Source organism: Arachis ipaensis, chromosome B4 (assembly GCF_059453495.1).
Source record: "Arachis ipaensis isolate K30076 ecotype BB chromosome B4, ASM5945349v1, whole genome shotgun sequence".
Lineage (NCBI taxonomy): Eukaryota > Viridiplantae > Streptophyta > Magnoliopsida > Fabales > Fabaceae > Arachis > Arachis ipaensis.
In genome coordinates, this window is record NC_142439.1 from 38403718 (window position 1) to 38419558 (window position 15841).

General features: G+C 40.7%; 1 non-coding gene across 1 annotated transcript; it reads left to right on the forward strand.

The window, feature by feature from the left end:
- Positions 1 to 10876: 10876 nt before the first annotated feature.
- LOC148567236 (small nucleolar RNA R71) lies at positions 10877 to 10983 on the forward strand. The gene has a single exon (XR_015882110.1). It is a non-coding gene; the product is annotated as a small nucleolar RNA R71 (small nucleolar RNA).
- The last annotated feature ends 4858 nt before the right edge of the window (positions 10984 to 15841 follow it).

Sequence of the window (15841 nt, forward strand, 5' to 3'; positions counted from 1 at the left end):
TTCAATTCAAGCTTATTCTGATTCTAAGATATTCATTTGCACCTTAATATGAATGTGATGATCATGACAGTCATCATCATTCCCAATTATGAATGCGTGCCTGACAACCACTTCCGTTCTACCTTAGATTGAATGAGTATCTCTGGGATTCCTTAATCAGAATCTTCGTAGTATAAGTTAGAATCCATGGACGGCCATTCTTGAGATCCGGAAAGTCTAAACCTTGTCTGTGGTATTCCGAGTAGGATATAGGAAGGGATGGCTGCGACGAGCTTCAAACTCGCGAGTGCTGGGCGTAGTGACAGACGCAAAAGGATCAATGGATCCTATTCCAGTATGATCGAGAACCGACAGATGATTAGCCAGGCAATGACAGCGCATTGGACCATTTTCACTGAGAGGACAAGATGTAGCCATTGACAACGGTGATGCCTAACATACAGCTTGCCATGGAAAGGAGTTTGAATGATTGGATGAAGATAATAGTAAAGCAGAGGTTCAGGAGGAACGAACACATCTCTATACGCTTATCTGAAATTCTCACCAATGAATTACATAAGTATCACTATCTTTATTTTATATTTATCTTTTAATTATTAAATCTCTATAATCAATTGAATCTGCCTGACTGAGATTTACAAGGAGACCATAGCTTGTTTTAAGCCGACAATCTCCGTGGGATCGACCCTTACTCACGTAAGGTTTATTACTTGGACGACCTAGTGCACTTGCTGGTTAGTTGTGCGAAGTTGAGACAAAGAACTAAGATTATAAACGTGCGTATTAAGTTTTTAGCTCCGTTACCAAGGAATGGAACCGTGCTCTGATTATCTGAGAGGTTCCAACCTTGCTCTGATTATCTGTGAGGCTCCATGAGAGCTCACTGTCAAGCTATTGACATTAAAGAAGTGCTTATTGGGAGGCAACTCAATGTTATTTAATGACATCTATTTTATTTTCTTTTTGTTATTTCGTATTTTATTAGGTTGATGATCATGTGAAGTCACAAAAACTACTGAAAAATCAAAAACAGAATGAAAAACAGCTTTGAAAATAGCACACCTTGGAGGAGAGCAGCCTGGCGTTTAAACGCCAGAAACAAGCATCTGTCTGGCGTTTAACGCCAGAAACAAGCATCTGCCTGGCGTTAAATGCCAGAAACAGGCTACAGTTGGGCGTTTAATACCAGAAACAAGCAGCAGTCTAGCGTTAAACACCAGGATTGCACAGCAAGGGTGTTTTACACGCTTAATTGGAGCAGGGATGCTTAGTCCTTGACCCCACTTGATCTGTGGATCCCATAGGATCCCCTCAGGATCTGTGGACCCCACAGGATTCCCACATCTTCTTCTCCCCTCTTCACACCTTTTCATAACTCTCTTCCCCAAATACCCTTCACCAATCACCTCAATCACTCTTTCCCATCACTTCTTCACCACTCACATCCATCCTCTCTTCCCCATAAACCCCACCTACCTTCAAAATTCAAACTAATTTCTCTCCCAAACCCAACCCTAATGGCCGAACCCTACACCCTTCCTCACTCCTATATAAATCCCTCACTCCTTCTTCATTTTCACACAACACAACCCTCTCTTCTTCTCCTTGGCCGAATACATCTTCTTCCCCCATCTCCTCCATTTTCTTCTTCTTCTACTACTTTTTTTCTTCTTTTGCTCGGGGACGAGCAAACATTTTAGGTTTGGTGTGGTAAAAGCATAGCTTTTTGTTTTTCCATAACCCTTTATGGAACCTAAGGCCAGAGAAACCTCTAGAAAGAGGAAAGGGAAGGCAATTGCTTCTACCTCTGAGTCATGGGAGATGGAGAGATTCATCTCAAAGGTCCATCAAGACCACTTCTATGAAGTTGTGGCCAAGAAGAAAGTGATCCCTGAGGTTCCTTTCAAGCTCAAAAAGAATGAGTATCCGGAGATCCAACTTGAGATCCAAAGAAGAGGTTGGGAAGTTCTCACAACCCTATTCAACAAGTCGAGATCCTAATGGTTCAAGAGTTCTATGCAAACGCATGGATCACTAGGAACCATGATCAAAGTGTGAACCCGAATCCAAAGCATTGGCTTACCATGGTTCGGGGGAAATACTTAGATTTCAGTTCGGAAAATGTAAGGCTGGCGTTCAACTTGCCAATGATGGAAGAGAATGCACGCCCCTACACAAGAAGGGTCAAATTTGATCAAAGGTTGGACCAAGTCCTCATAGACATATGTGAGGAAGGAGCTCAATGGAAAATTGACTCAAGAGGCAAGCCGGTTCAACTAAGAAGGCATGACCTTAAACCAGTGGCTAGGGGATTGCAAGAGTTCATTCAACGCTCAATCATTCCTACTAGTAACCAGTCTGAAGTTACTATAGACTGGGCAAGGTTAGCCTTTCCTCACCTCATATGCCAGCTCTGTAATTCGGCTGGAATTGACATAGAGGGACACATCTTCATTGAAGAGGACAAGCCCATCACTAAGAAAAGGATGGAGCAAATAAGAGATCATGGACTCAACATGAGCATGAGGAAATTCCTTACCATGAAATTCCTGAGATGCCTCAAGGGATGCCCTTTCTTCCAAAAAACTATTGGGAGCAAATCAACACTTCCCTAGGAGAATTAAGTTCCAACATGAGACAACTAAGGGTGGAGCACCAAGAGCACTCCATCATCCTCCATGAGATTAGAGAAGATCAAAGAGCCATGAGGGAGGAGCAACAAAGTCAAGGAAGAGACATAGAGGAGCTCAAAAGCACCATTGGTTCTTCAAGAAGAGGAAGACGTCACCCTCACTAAGGTGGACTCATTCCTTAATCTCCTTGTCTATTTATTTTACTGTTTTTCGATTTTTGAACTTTATGTTTTATTTATGTTTGTGTCTTTACTATATGATCACTAGTGTCTAAGTGTCTACGCCTTAAAGTTATGAATATCCTATGAATCCATCACCTTTATTAAATGAAAAATGTTTTAATTACAAAAGAATAAGAAGTACATGGTTTCGAATTCATCCTTAAAACTAGTTTAATTATTTTGATGTGGTGACAATACTTTTTGTTTTCTGAATGAATGTTTGAACAGTGCATATGTCTTTTGAATTTGATGTTTATGAATGTTAAATATGTTGGCTCTTGAAGAATAAGGTAAAAGGAGAAATATTACTTGATAATCTGAAAAATCATAAAAATGATTCTTGAAGCAAGAAAAAACAGTGAATACAAAAGCTTGCAGAAAAAAAATATAGCGAAAAAAAAAGAAAGAAAAAGAAAAAGCAAGTAGAAAAAGCCAATAGCCCTTAAAACCAAAAGGCAAGGGTAATAAAAAGGATCCAAGGCTTTGAGCATCAGTGGATAGGAGGACCTAAAGGAATAAAATCCTGGCCTAAGCGGCTAAACTAAGTTGTCCCTAACCATGTGCTTGTGGCGTGAAGGTGTCAAGCCAAAAGCTTGAGACTGGGCGGTTAAAGTCGAGGTCCAAAGCAAAAAAAAGAGTGTTCTTAAGAACCCTGGACACCTCTAATTGGGGACTTTAGCAAAGCTGAGTCACAATCTGAAAAGGTTCACCCAGTTATGTGTCTGTGGCATTTATGTATCCGGTGGTAATACTGGAAAACAAAGTGCTTAGGGCCACGGCCAAGACTCATAAAGTAGCTGTCTTCAAGAATCAACATACTGAACTAGGAGAATCAATAACACTATCTGAACTATGAGTTCCTATAGATGCCAAAACTATTCAAGCTGCAAAAAGCTACAAGTCCCACTCATCTGATTGGAGCTAAGTTTCATTGATATTTTGGAATCCATAGTATATTCTCTTCTTGTTATCCTATTTGATTTTCGGTTGCTTGGGGACAAGCAACAATTTAAGTTTGGTGTTGTGATGAGCAGATAATTTATACGCTTTTTGGCATTGTTTTTACAAAGTTTTTAGTATAATTTAGTTAGTTTTTAGTATATTTTTATTAGTTTGTAAATAAAAATCATATTTCTAGACTTTACTATGAGTTTGTGTGTTTTTCTGTGATTTCAGGTAATTTCTGGCTGAAATTGAGGGACTTGAGCAAAAATCAGATTAAGAGGTTGAAGAAGGACTGCAGATGTTGTTGGATTCTGACCTCCCTGCACTCAAAGTGGATTTTTTGGAGCTACACACCTCCAAATGGCGCGCTCTCAATTGCGTTGGAAAGTAGACATCCAGATCTTTCTAGCAATATATAACAGTCCATACTTTGTTTGAGTTTAGATGACACAAACTGGCGTTCAACGCCAGTTCCATGCTGCATTCTGGAGTTAAACGCCAGAAACAGGTTGAAAAGTGGAGTTAAATGCCAGAAACAGGTTACAAACTGGCGTTCAACTCCAAAAGAAGCCTCTACACGTGTAAAGCTCAATGCTCAGCCCATGCACACACCAAGTGGGCCCCAGAAGTAAATTTCTGCATCAATTACTCATTTATGTAAACCCTAGTAACTAGTTTAGTATAAGTAGGACTTTTTACTATTAAATTTACATCTTTAGTTTCATCTTTAGATCACGTTTGGGGGCTGTTCTCTCGGCCATGCCTGGACCTTCATCACTTATGTATTTTCAACGGTAGAGTTTCTACACACCATAGATTAAGGTGTGGAGCTCTGCTGTTCCTCATGAATTAATACAAAGTACTATTGTTTTTCTATTCAATTCAAGCTTATTCCGATTCTAAGATATTCATTCGCACCTCAATATGAATGTGATGATCGTGACATTCATCATCATTCCCAACTATGAACGCGTGCTTGACAACCACTTCCGGAAAGTTAGAATCCATGGACGGCCATTCTTGAGAATGAGTATCTCTGGGATTCCTTAATCAAAATCTTCGTGGTATAAGTTAGAATCCATGGACGGCCATTCTTGAGATTCGGAAAGTCTAAACCTTGTCTGTGGTATTCCGAGTAGGATCTGGGAAGGGATGGCTGCGACGAGCTTCAAACTCGCGAGTGCTGGGCGTAGTGACAGACGCAAAAGGATCAATGGATCCTATTCCAGTATGATCGAGAACCAACAGATGATTAGCCATGCAGTGACAGCGCATTGGACCATTTTCACTGAGAGGACAAGATGTAGCCATTGACAACGGTGATGCCTAACATACAGCTTGCCATAGAAGGGAGTATGAATGATTGGATGAAGATAATAGGAAAGCAGAGGTTCAGGAGGAACGAACGCATCTCTATACGCTTATCTGAAATTCTCACCAATGAATTACATAAGTATCACTATCTTTATTTTATATTTATCTTTTAATTATTAAATCTCTATAATCAATTCAATCCGCCTGACTGAGATTTACAAGGTGACCATAGCTTGCTTCAAGCCGACAATCTCCGTGGGATCGACCCTTACTCACGTAAGGTTTATTACTTGGACGACCTAGTGCACTTGCTGGTTAGTTGTGCGAAGTTGTGACAAAGAACTAAGATTATGAACGTGCGTATTGAGTTTTTAGTGCCGTTACCAAGGAATGGAACTGTCACGATTTCTGCGCACCAGGGGGCAACTCTTTAAAATAAGCTTTCAGCCAACACTCTCGAACCAGTTGGTTCAAGGTGCTAGGTGTTGAAACACCCCTAAGGACTTACTTTCTCAAGTCTCTCTCTCCCATACATGCACACCACAGGGACATGGTTTGTTATTTTCTTTCCTTGAGGCCTTGGTGTCCAGCACCTCTTTGGGTTACTAAATGTTTTGTAGCAAGGTTGCTCTTAATAGTGAATTTTCAGTTGATAATCCCGGGTTAGTTAACCCAAGTTATCAAGTTATGAAGCACTCCTAAGAACTTACTCATCCAAGCAGATCCTTGGTACAGGATCACCACAGACACATCCCTCGAGATTTAAATCCTTGGTGCCTAGCCTTATTTCTTATTATTTCTTTCTTTTTCAAACTCTTATTATTTTTTCTCTTTTTCTTATTAGGATCTTGTTGTTTGGTTAATCTCATAGAATGTGCTTCAAGCATGTTCTTCAGTACACATAAGTGCCCTCATACCTTATAGGTGATCCAACTTAGCTAATCTATTATCCCACCACCAACCTTGAGGACTTATTTCACCATATGAACCCTACTCTAGTTTCTTTCATAACATTCTCTTTCATTAAATTCAAAGGGCAAGCATACAAGTAAGTATGATGAAAATGAAAACAGGTAACTTGGACCAGCACACATAGACTTAACAACTGAAAATGCTAAAGACAGAATTGAAAATTCCTAAGCTACTATGGAAGCATGTTCTATTTCATACATGATTTTCCTTATTTAGACTTGAGTAAGATAAAACGAAGAGGGAACTCCACCACCTTTTACTCATGGGGCTGCCCATGCTCTCTCTCTTGTTTGTCCTCTTTGTGTCCTTCTTGAGTGCTTGAATCCCCATTTCCCTTGCTCTTTCCAATCAACTTTTTCCAGAAGCCAGCATCTTCCATCTTCTTTTTCAATGTTTCCTTCTGTTGTTTCACCTTTCTTTCCTCTTGTTCTGTTAGATCTTTTTGGACTGTATCATACCTGGGGATTGCAGAGTGCAAATTATGCATATGCTCAGACATATAGTTTAACTTGGCTTGAGTGTTTATGTTGAATTCTTCCCTATGTAGTTGCCGTCCTTCATTAAGCATGCTGAACTCGTTGAATGCCTTCGTCTGAGCTAGCTGACGTTGGTTGAGCTCTTGAAGGCGTTTATCTTGATACTCTTGCCTTTCAGTCACTTGATTGATGGCTTGAGTGAGATGGGAGTAGTGTTCCTGTTGCTGCTCCATTTGCTGTTTCTGCCACTCTCCTTGTTGATTCATCCAGTTAGCAAGTAGTTCTTCCTGACGATCCATCCGTTGGGATTGAAAGTGTAGTTGTTGCTCTTGTCCTTCCATATATCTCCTTGCCAAGTCCTCAATGGCTCCTTGAATGTGAACCAGATTTATATTGGTTGGATCATAGTACTCTTCTTGCTGGTATTCTTCTTGATGAGGTTCTTCTTGATGAGGTCCTTCTTGTGATGTTTTTTTCCCTATTTGAGGCCTTCTTTGTTGTTGGGTGGGTGCCACATAAGTTATACGCTGGAGCGTAACTAACCTCCCAGGGTTTACCCAATGTGGATTGCTGTCTTCGAAGACCACCTTGGCTTTCTTACATAGTCTCACGATGGTGCTGGGATACAAAAGCCGAGCACTCGGATCACTCTTTTCGGCTGCCTCTTAGATTTCCTCCGTTATAATTTCATGTACATTGATGTCCCCACCGCTCATAATGCAATGTAGCATGGTAGCTCGAGCAATGTTGACCTCAGAATTGTTTGAGCCTGGAAGGATAGATCTTCTCACGAGTTCAAACCATCCCTTGGCTTCCGGGATGAGATCTCCTCTTCTGATGAACCGTGGCCTCTTATCCGAATACCTTTCCCAATCTGATCCTATGACACATATGTCATTCACAATTTTTTCAAGTTCATCATTGTCGGGGCTATTACTTATTCTTGCTTGATAGCTTGGCTTGTTAGAGGGTTGTGATCTCAGACGAAGAGTCCTTATTATAGCGTTGGGACTGAAGTCCACCTCTGTTCCTCTCACATAGCTTTTGAAGGTAGGAGCCTTGGTATTGTCTTCTTTGGCTACATTGGCATAGAACTCTTTAATGAGATTTGCATTTATCTTTGTTTCTGGGTTCGTAAGCTCTTGCCAACCCCTCTGTTCAATCTTTTCTCCAATCTGTGGTCACTCATCATAGTTGAATTGGAATGTCAGCTCTGGCAATACTTTCTTGTGTTTTATACGTTCGAATTGAAGCTCATGGAAAGCGGTCTTGAATCTTCCTTCATCAAAAGGACTGCTCTCCACCGGTGTCTTTCCCTTTCGCCTTTTGGAGCTTTATAATGCCATAAGTGACTTTTGATATGTGAAGGTATTGAAGGGTGTGGATAGATGATGGAATTCGGCTTCGTTAGGATAGGGTGTAATTAAGGGAGTGGGTGAGAGTGCTTTCGATGGGGTAAGAGGTGTTGAGTTCCAAAAGTGAGAAGTACAAAAAAAGGGGAATTGGAATGTAAAGAGGTACGGACTAGGAACCATTTATATAGAAAAGTGGTGAGTGAATGAAAGGTGTGGATTGATGGTGTAGGCGTATGATGAACGGATGGAGTTTAGCATGGGATGGGCACAAGGATTATCACTTTTATGATGGAGTTGGTTCGGTCTCCAAAGGTGTTGTTCTTCCAATGTTGCATGGCAACATTTCCCAATGCATTCCCCTTGAAGACATGTGTATAGTCCCCATTTTTGAAGTGGCCGAACCCTCCTTCTTCAATTGTCCCATCAATTCCTTCCAATCTTCCTTCCATTTCTCCTACAAAAAAAAGAATGCAATTAATAACTTTTTGGATAATGGCGGCAAAATTTAAAAAGAAAGAATAACTACTTTTTAAAATTTTTGTTTTTTTAAATAACTAAGTACTATTCATGAATCCAAACCAACTGACTATTTAATTGTCCATGTATGCAACATTAGTGACACCAAACTTAGTTTGTGGTCATGTGGTGTAAAAAGATTTGTTCAAGGTTCTAAGAGTGACATGATATGAGTTGCATTTATGTTCTCTTAGTGTGCCTTGAACACCAAATTTGTTCTTCACTATATGTTGCAAAAAAAGGATTCATTTAAGTGTATGTAAAAGTTGATTTGAAATTCATGAACCTTGCATTATTAACTACTTTAAAAGCATATAAAACATGGGTTGCCTCCCATGAAGCGCTTCTTTAGCGTCACTAGCTTGACGTTCTGCCTTTGTCAGGGTGGTTGGTAATGCTTCAAATCTTCTCCCTCGCAGTGAATCTATCTCCATTGGCTTCATTAAGGATCTCCACATGTTCTAAGGAGAGAATTCTGCTGATGGGGAAAACTTTAGGCAGCTGAGATGGGATGGTGGGGAGATGAGGTGGGATAGCTGGGAGATAAGCTGAGATCACTTTATCCCCTGGAGAGAAATCTTTTGTAGGGATCTTCTTGTTCCTCCATCCCTTTGGTGCCTTCTTCCTTGTTTCTTTTAACTCTACCCTGCTCCTTGTGGCCTCCTTTTCCAGGGAAATTTTGTTGCTGGTCTCATATGATTCTGGTGGATTTGGCTCCTCTTGGGTTTCCTTTAGCTGTTGCACCTTCTGACTGTTTTGTTTCTTCCACCAGTGCCTTGTCGTGATCTTCCTTTGGTTCCTTGTTTTCTTGATCTTCTTCTTGTGAGGGTTTGAAGACATTGAATGCGAGTTGTTCATCATGTATCCTTAGTATTAGCTCTCCTCGCTCCACATCTATAAGCGCTCTGGCTGTAGCTAGGAATGGTCTTCCCAATATGATTGGGTAAAGGTGACTCTCTTCCATTTCCAATATGACAAAGTCTGTGGGAAGGAAGTAGTTCCCAACCTTTACCAACACGTTTTCAACCACTCCTGCTGATTGTTTTTTATTTTTGTCAGCCAGCTTGATGACTACGTCTGTGGGCATTAGCTCATTGATCTGCAGCTTCTTCATGAGGGATAAAGGCATTAATTTGATGCTTGCTCCCAGGTCACAGAGTCCTTTATCAAACCTTGTTTCTCCTATGGCACAGGGGATGTGAAAACTCCCTGGATCCTTCCCTTTTGTAGGCAACTCTGGTTGAATGAGAGCACTGCACTCCTTATTCATCACTATTGTTTGCCCTCCTTTGAGTGAGCTTTTCCTGGTCAGCAGTTCCTTCGTGCACTTAATGTATGAGGACATTTGTTGGAGAGCCTTGATGAACGGTATGTTTACATGAAGGGATACAAACATGTCGAGGAACTTTGAGTATATTCTCTTTTCTACAACACCCTTGAGTCTTTGGGGAAAAGGTGCATAGAGGTTCAGAATCTCCTTCTGTATAGTTTGGTTTCTTGGTGACCCTCTTCCTGCTTCTCTGCTGAAGTATCTCCAGAGTGTTCGAAGGGTTTGTTCAGCTCTTCTCTGCTGAAGTATCTCCAGAGTATATTCCCATCTTACTTTCTTTGCTTCACCTCTCAAATTTTTCTCTGTGTCACTTGGGAAGCTGTCAGTAGGTTTGGAAATCTTCTCAGAGAGGTATCCCACTTGAAATTCCAGCCTCTTGATGATGTCTCCCTGGTTTTTGATATTGGCTCGCACCTCCTCTTTGAACACCTTGTTATCTTAGATTTCCTTACATATGCCTTCAAGTAGAGTCTCAATCCTTGAGAGTCTATCTTCGGATGATGGTGAGTTGAGATTGGAGGGATGAGAAGGGCCATTTTGGTTTTGATATGGATGTTGAGAGGTGTTGTTAGGTGGGTGCTGATATGATCTCTGTGTGGAATGTTGGTGAGCTGCATTGTTGTTGGGGTTGTGACGTCTCTGATCTTGGCCTTGATCTTGTTGATTTCCCCACCCAAAGTTTAGGTGGTTCCTCCAACCAGGATTATAAGTTTTGGAGTATGGATCATGGGTCTGCCTAGGTGAGTTCCCAATGTAGTTGGCTTGTTCCTGATCATCCTCTGCCTCTACATTCACTCCTTCTTGAGCTGCTGATGAGGTAGTGATTGCTGCTACTTGGTTCCTTTCCATCTTCTTGGTAAGGTCAGCCAGCTGCTTGGTGATCATCTTGTTTTGAGCCAGTAGTGCATCCACGTTGTTTAGCTCCATCACTCCTCTAGTGTTGCCTCTTTCAGAAGCATAGAAGTAGTCATTCTCAGCTACAGTCTCAATGACATCTATGGCTTCTTCAATGGTCTTCTTCTTGTTTAGAGACCCCCCAGATGAGTGGTCTACTGCCTTCTTTGATTCGTAAGAAAGACCTTCATAGAAAATGTGTACCTGTACCCATTCATTGAACATATCTGGCGGGCACCTTCTTGTCAAGTCCTTAAACCTCTCCCATGCTTCATAGAGAGTTTCACCATCTTGTTGCCTGAAGGTTTGTACCCCAGTTCTCAACCTGTTGATTCTTTAAGGAGGATAGAATCTCGCCAAGAATTTGTTCACCACATCTTCCCAGGTTGTTAAACTCTCCTTCGGGAAAGATTCCAGCCATTTAGATGCTTTGCCCTTGAGTGAAAAGGGGAACAAAAGCAATCTATAGGTGTCAGGATGAACACCATTAGACTTTACAGTATCACATATCCTCAAGAAGGTGGTTAGATGTTGATTGGGGTCTTCTTGGACACTTCCTCCGAATGAACAGTTGTTCTGAACAAGGGTGATGAGCTGTGGCTTTAGTTCAAAGTTATTGGCATGTATGGTTGGCTTTTGGATGCTACTTCCATAGTTTCCTGGGTTTGGATTTATATAAGAGCCTAAAACTCTTCTCTCTTGTCCAGCATGATGCACTGGACCTTCTCTGCCATGGTTGTGAGCCTCTTCTTCATGATGGTTCTCCATATTCTCATCCATGTCTGGTTCAAAATACTCCTCTTCCTCAGCACTAACGACTCTCTTTCCTCTTGTTTCCCTCCTTAATCTAAGGAAGGTCCTTTCAGGTTCAGAATCAAAGGAAGTTGAAACCCTGCTTCTTCTACCTGTCATACAACCAACAGAGCAAAAAGCAAGAGAGAAGTTGAATGGAGTTTACTCTGGTTAGGAATGTTGTTAGGGTGAGTGATGCAATATATCAAACAGTTAGTGGGTTAGTGAACTGAATTGTAAAAAAAATTAAAGATAACACCACAACGGGTAAGGGGTAAAGGGAAGAAAATAACTAAAACTGAAAGTAAATCACTCAAATGAAATTAAATCAAACAAAAGAAAAATGCTCAATCTAGTTATCCACCAATTTAATCATGGTTGATACAAAATCAATCCCCGGCAACGGCGCCATAAATTTGATGCATGAAAACTTGTCTCTCAACAAATTTCCCTCGGCAAGTATACCGAATTGTCGTCAAGTAAAAACTCACAATAGAGTGAGGTCGAATCCCACAGGGATTGATTGGTCAAGCAACTTTAATCAGAGGAATGTTCTAGTTGAGCTAAGCAAAAATTGAGTTGATATTTGTAGAAACGTAAATGACGGGAAAGTAAATAACAGAAAGTGTAAATGCTGGAAATAAAGAGCAAAATGTAAATGGCGGAAAGTAAATTGTAGAATCTTAAATGGGGATTTGGGGAAATGAACATAAAAGTAAATGGCAGAAAGTAAAGAGAATGTGTAAGATCAGAAATGAGGGATTCATTGGGCTCAGGAGATGTTGTATTCTCCAAATCAAGTTCATTCTCATCTCTTCCTCAATCAATGCATTTATTGATCTCCTTGGCAATCTTAAGTGATTGGATTCCAATTCCTTGGCAACCCAATCTCTCAAATCTTGATCAATAGCCAATTCCTTGGTCTAATTGCTCATGAGAAGAGATGAAGTATGGTCACTAATTATACCACATGTATTCCTAAATCAAAGTGTTGGTAGGATTATATGTCACTATATCCATCCAAACCCCAATTTGGTCCAACATGAGAAAGCATTTCTAGCATGATCTCTTCATTCCTCTTCCAAGGTTCTGAAGAGATCAAAGTATGAATAGCTTCTTTTCCAAGACAACTACCCAATAGGATGAAGATTGAAAGCTTTCTAGTAAAATCAAGAGAAAAGAAAGAAGAAGAATAATGAAAACTATTATTGATCCATTAGATTATAACAGAGCTCCCTAACCCAATGAAAGGGGTTTAGTTGTTCATAACTCTGAAAATGGAAAGCATAAATGAAAAGTACATTTTCAAAATAAAACTAGAAGTTACAGAGAGAGTAAAATATACAGAGTGTAGTTCTCCAAAATGCCAAAAGCTCCCTACTAGTTCAAAACTACTCCTATATATACTACTCTTCTGATCTTCTAGTTAGCTCTTCAAGTCTTGGATATGGGCCTTTGGATCTTTAGTTGAAGCAGTTACAGTCTTCAGTGGGCTCAGGTTTGCTTGCAGAGAAAGTGTGAGTTAGGCATGGACGTTAGTTAGGATGTTAGTGGTGTTAACGTTAAGTGAAAATGTGGGTTCGAGAACGTTAGTGACGATCACCTTTTTCACTAACGTTCCAAGCCAAAAATGATCCACGTTAACTTCAACGTTAGTGGCACTAACATGACCACTAATGTTGCCTCTTGGTCCTTCGCAAACATTATTGGCATTCACCTTTTCCAATGACGTTGCTTATTGCCCCTTTTCCCCACGTTAGAGTTCACGTTAGTATAACTAACGTGACCCTTAACGTGGGCATGCCTATGCTTCGAGAGCGTTAGTGACACTTACCTTTGTCACTAAAGCTTCAAACGCCCCTTCTTCCTACGTTAGTGCCTCACGTTAATGTAATTAACGTGGCAACTAACATGGGCAATATTGGCTTAGTCCAACGTTAGTGACAAAGGTGAGTGTCACTAACGTTGGCGATTCCTTGCTCCTCCCACGTTAGAGTTCACGTTAATGTAATTAACATGACTCTTAACGTGGCCAATTGTGCCCTTTTGGAATGTTAGTGGTATTCACTTTTACCACTAACGTTGGAGTTTCCCTTTTCCTCCATGTTAGTGATGAGCGGATAATTTATACGCTTTTTGACATTGTTTTTAGTATGTTTTTAGTAGGATCTAGTTACTTTTAGGGATGTTTTCATTAGTTTTTATGTTAAATTCACATTTCTGGACTTTACTATGAGTTTGTGTGTTTTTCTGTAATTTCAGGTATTTTCTGGCTGAAATTGAGGGACTTGAGCAAAAATCAGATTCAGAGGTTGAAAAAGGACTGCTGATGCTGTTGGATTCTGACCTCCCTGCACTCAAAGTGGATTTTTTGGAGGTACAGAACTCGAAATGGCGCGCTTCTAATTGCGTTGAAAAGTAGACATCCAGGGCTTTCCAGCAATATATAATAGTCCATACTTTGGCCAAGAATAGATGACGTAAACTGGTGTTCAACACCAGCTCTCTGCCCAAATCTGGCGTCCAGCGCCAGAAAAGGATCCAAAACCAGAGTTGAACGCCCAAACTGGCACAAATACTGGCGTTCAACTCCACAAATGGCCTCTGCACGTGCAACACTCAGGCTCAGCCCAAACACATACCAAGTGGGCCCAGGAAGTAGATTTATGCATAAATTACTTACTCATGTAAACCCTAGTAGCTAGTTTATTATAAATAGGACCTTTTACTATTGTATTAGGCATCTTTGGTCTCAGTTTTAATCCATTGTTCATCTTAGGAGACTATTGATCACGTTTAGGGGGCTGGCCATCTCGGCCATGCCTGGACCTTCACTTATGTATTTTCAACGGTAGAGTTTCTACACTCCATAGATTAAGGTGTGGAGCTCTGCTGTTCCTCAAAGATTAATGCAAAGTACTACTGTTTTCTATTCAATTCTTCTTATTTCGCTTCTATGATATCCATTCGCACCCAAGAACGTGATGAAGGTGATGATTATGTGTGACGCTCATCATCCTTCTCCTTTATGAACGCGTGCCTGACAAACACTTCTGTTCTACATGAAATAAGCTAGAATGAATATCTCTTAGATCTCCTAACCAGAATCTTCGTGGCGTAAGCTAGAATGATGGCGGCATTCAAGAGAATCCGGAAGGTCTAAACCTTGTCTGTGGTATTCCGAGTAGGATTCAATGATTGAATGACTGTGACGAGCTCCTAACTCGCGATTGCAGGGCGTTAGTGACAGACGCAAAAGGATAGTAAATCCTATTCCAGCATGATCGAGAACCGACAGATGAATAGCCGTGCCGTGACAGGGTGCGTGAGCATATTATTCACTGAGAGGATAAGATGAAGCCATTGACAAGGGTGATGCCTCCAGACGATTAGCCGTGCCGTGACAGGGCATTGGATCATTTTCCCGAGAGATGACCGAAAGTAGCCATTGACAGTGGTGATGTATCACATAAAGCCAGCCATAGAAAGGAGTAAGACTGATTGGATGAAGATAGCAGGAAAGCAGAGGTTCAGAGGAACGAAAAGCATCTCCATTCGCTTATCTGAAATTCCTACCAATGAATTACATAAGTATCTCTATCCCTATTCTATCATTTATTATTCGAAAACTCCATTATCAATTTATATCCGCCTGACTGAGATTTACAAGGTGACCATAGCTTGCTTCATACCAACAATCTCCGTGGGATTCGACCCTTACTCACGTAAGGTATTACTTGGACGACCCAGTGCACTTGCTGGTTAGTTGTATCGAAGTTGTAACAAATTATGAATGTGTAATCACGATTACGCGTACCAAATTGCTCACGTGCCAGGAATAGTTTGAGCCTGGACATCACAATTTCGTGCACCAGTTAGCTTCCACGTTAATGTAATTAACGTGGCCACTAACGTGGGCTATGATGGCTTTCGAAGGCGTTATTGGTGATCACTTTTTCCATTAACGTTGCAAGCTATCTCCCATTCCACATTAGTGGTCACGTTAGTTAGACTAACGTGGCTACTAACGTGGCTCTTTCTTGCTTCCTTTGTCTTGAAATCAAGCAAATAAAGTGCATCAAAGCTTGGTTCTAAATCATGAGATCATGCATCATCTATTTTATCATTCAATTCATGCATAATTCTCATAAAATCATGTAATGTTCACAATGTTTGCTTGAATCAAGATGTAAGTGAATATCTACCCAAAACTTGCTTATTTACTAAGAAAATGCATGAAACTACCCTAAAACAGTAAAGAAAAGGTCAGTGAAACTGGCCAAAATACCCTAGCATCAGATGATCAAGAGATGGATTCAATCATTGAGGAATTCTTATCTACAATTGAACCCTCTCCCATTGGACTAGACATGGAGATTAAAGAAGAAGAAGC